A 3,492-nucleotide genomic window follows, 5' to 3' on the forward strand; every position below is an offset into this window, starting at 1 on the left:
GTGATTTAAAAAATGATGTTGAATGATTTTGTTATGGATTTGAATGTTCAAACCATGAACTAATTCTCATTGGGTTGGAATTATTTGGGTGAATTTTATTATCTTTAATGCCCATGGTTTGAATTTGAGTAGGATACTGTTTCATTCAATTTTTTATTCTTTTAAATGCATGCATGCAAGATTTAGACATAAATGACTATATGTTATTAGATCTGATTTAATTCTAGAAAGATTAATTAGATTTGATTATAATTGGTTGATACAGGCAAGTATTCGAAAGAATATTTGTAGCACTCTAGACGTAGAAGTTGCATTTTGTACAGGGACAGGGAGAAAAATCTGGATATCATTCTTGAGTTCTGTAGACATACAAAAATTCAGAATGATAGCTCAAAGTCTGGCTCTCGAAAGAAACAGACCGTAGTACTGAGTCCCTGAGCAGTAGAATGTTCAAGATTTTGCCATGGCATTATTATGTTATAAACATAAGCTCGAGTATTTCCAACTTTTATCATTCAACAGTACAAACTCTTTCCCACTTATTCTCTAAGAATTGCCACAAAATTTTCATTGCCTTAACATATTTTCATTCATAGTTGATTTTATTAATCCATTTATTATATTTCTTTATCAATTAGTCACCTATTTCTTTTGCATAGTTTAATTAGTCAATTTCATAATAATAGCATAACCATTTATTTTAATCAATTCCAATCCCTATGAAGACGATACTCACTCATCACTCTGTTACTTGATTCGACGTGTATACTTGCACATTTGCATTACACATTTACACACGACAAGCTTTTGGCGTCGTTGCCGGGGGTCGACAATTTTGGTGAAAAATTTGGTGTGTTATTACCTCTTTAATTTTATTATTTTAGCTTAGTTAGTTGTTTTAATTTATTTTTCTAGATTTTTGTTGGTGCATGAATAGAGATATTTAAAAAATTAAAGAGTATTCTTTTGATCCAGAAATTGAGAGAACCTTGAAAAGAAAGAGAAAATAATTGCGAGAAATGGAAAGAATTAGAAAGGATCAAGTTAAACAAGAGCTATTATATCAGTAATGAAGGGATATTGATATTCCTCGAATAATAGATGATAGAGACAAACCTATCAAAGAAAATGTAGTGCCAATCTTAAATGATCTGAATCTAGGAATTATCAGGCCGCATATTCAAGCTCAATATTTTGAGATAAAGCCGGTGATATTTCAAATGTTACAAACTGTGGGGCATTTTAGTGGATTGCCTATTGAGGATCCACGGTTGCTCTTAAGACTCTTTTTAGAAGTCTGTGATTCATTCAGGTAGCAAGGTGTTCCTGAAGATGCCCTGAAACTGAAGTTATTCCTTTATTTATTGCGAGATCGTGTTAGAGCATGATTAAATGCATTGCCATCAGGAATGGTGGCATCTTGGAATGAACTTCGCTAGAGGTTTTTACTGAGATATAATCTTTCTAACATGAATGCCAAATTGAGGAATGATATTACGTCCTTTGGGCAATCTGAGAATGAAACATTATATGAAGTATGTGAGCGATTTAAGGAGTTAACTAGAAAATGCTCGATGCATGGTTTTCAACTTTGGACACAAATGGAAATGTTTTACAATGGATTGAATGCGCATACAAGAATGGTGGTTGATGCATTAACCAATGGGACTTTGCTCGATAAATCATATAATGAAGCATATAAAATTCTAGAGAGGATAACAAACAACGATTATCAATACCCCACGACCAGAGTAGGGACTGACAAAAAAGTTTCTGGAGCAATGGAACTTGATGCAATTACTTCCCTAACAGTTCAGGTACCATCCGTAACGAATATAATTAAAAAACTAAAAAGACAAGCTGTAGTGTAGGAAATAAAACCAGTCAAGTTAGCATGTGTTTATTGCGAAGGAGATCATGTTTTTGATGAACGCTCGTCGAATCCAACCTCAGTTTATTATATGGGAAATTTTAATTGCAGCAACAATAACCCATATTCCAATACATATAATCCAGGGTGGAAGCAACATCCCAACTTCAGTTGGAGTAATCCAGGGGTGGGAAATTCCAACAATGCTATTCGAAAGAATATTGCGAGTGACCAACCTAGATACAATCAACTCATGCTATGGCAAAATGTTCAGCAAAATTCAGCTTTGAGTTCTTCATCGATAGAAAATCTATTAAAGGAATACATGGCCAAGAATGATGCTATCATTTAAAGTCAAGCTGCATCCTTAAGGGCTTTAGAGAATCAAGTGGGGAAAATTTCCAAAGCATTAAGTTCAAGACCGCAAGGAGCACTGCCGAGTGATATTGAAATTTCACTATCTTAAGGAAAGGAACTGTGTAAAGCTATTACGCTCAGAAGTGGTACGCAACAATCAGGAGTTGTTAATGACTCCACTATTGAAGAAAGTAGTTTAGATTTCACAAATAAGAAGAATTCAGAACTAGTAGTGGAGCAGGCTATAAAGGAAAAGAGCAACCAGAAAAATGTTGAAGTAGATTCATCTTGCATTGCCAATAAACATGCCATGACAAAACAACCTGTAACGACTCGATAGTCAGGGGTATCGCAAAGTAAGTTCGGGACTCTCTACCCATAAAATAAACTCGTAAATATTTTTATTAAATATTTACGAAGTTAGTATTGTAGCGAATTAAATTTTGGATAGGTAATTGCATGAATTAGGAGCTATTATGGTACAGGGACTAAACCGCGTAAGGGTTAAAAGTTAGATAGAGTGAAATAAATTAAAAGGGGCTAAAGTGACAATTAGACCCTTATTATTTTAAGTGGACGATTAAGTGAAGTAATTATAATATATATTATATATATGTTATGAGAGTTTTAATATATATATGTTATATTATAAGGTTAATAATAATAATAGAGAATGGTAATAAAACAACCAAAATCATTTATTCTTTTATTACTATTACATGCAAGCAAATTGAAAGAAAAAAGAAAAGAAAGAAGGAAAAGGAGAAAAAGCTTACGACAAACCTAGGGACCTTAGAGTTCAAACTCAAATTGGTTAGTGCAATTTAGTCATTTTCATGTAATTTTTATGTTTTTGAAATCCCGGTACTTAGAGCTACCCGAACCATGCTATAATTTTTAGTATTTTTCAAGATTTTAGATGTTTCCATTGTTGAATAGTTTAGGTACTAGGGGTTAAATTGATAGATTTTTAAGTTAGAAGTGAAAAAGGACTAACTTGTAGAATAAATTGTTAATTTTGAGCAATAGGGACTAAATTGTGAAAAAAAATTGAAATTAAAAGGTAGAATTGAAATTAGGAAGCTAAAATTTAGATTAAAGTGAAATTAATATAAAAATTTGAAGCTAAATATGAAGATTAAAATTAGTCTCGGTTTAGGGACTAAATTAGGGATTAAGCAAAATGTGGTGTTAAATTTGGAATCTAATGAAAAATTGAGTGGTATTATATTAATAAATTGTAATTATTTTATTCCGTACCGAAC

The 3,492-nt window shown here is 32.2% G+C and overlaps 1 non-coding gene across 1 annotated transcript; it reads right to left on the reverse strand.

Moving 5' to 3' along the window:
• Positions 1–1,478: 1,478 nt before the first annotated feature.
• LOC128035721 (small nucleolar RNA R71) lies at positions 1,479–1,585 on the reverse strand. Its single transcript, XR_008192272.1, has one exon. It is a non-coding gene; the product is annotated as a small nucleolar RNA R71 (small nucleolar RNA).
• Between the last annotated feature and the right edge of the window lie 1,907 nt (positions 1,586–3,492).

This window comes from Gossypium raimondii, chromosome 12 (assembly GCF_025698545.1).
Source record: "Gossypium raimondii isolate GPD5lz chromosome 12, ASM2569854v1, whole genome shotgun sequence".
Taxonomy (NCBI): Eukaryota; Viridiplantae; Streptophyta; class Magnoliopsida; order Malvales; family Malvaceae; genus Gossypium; species Gossypium raimondii.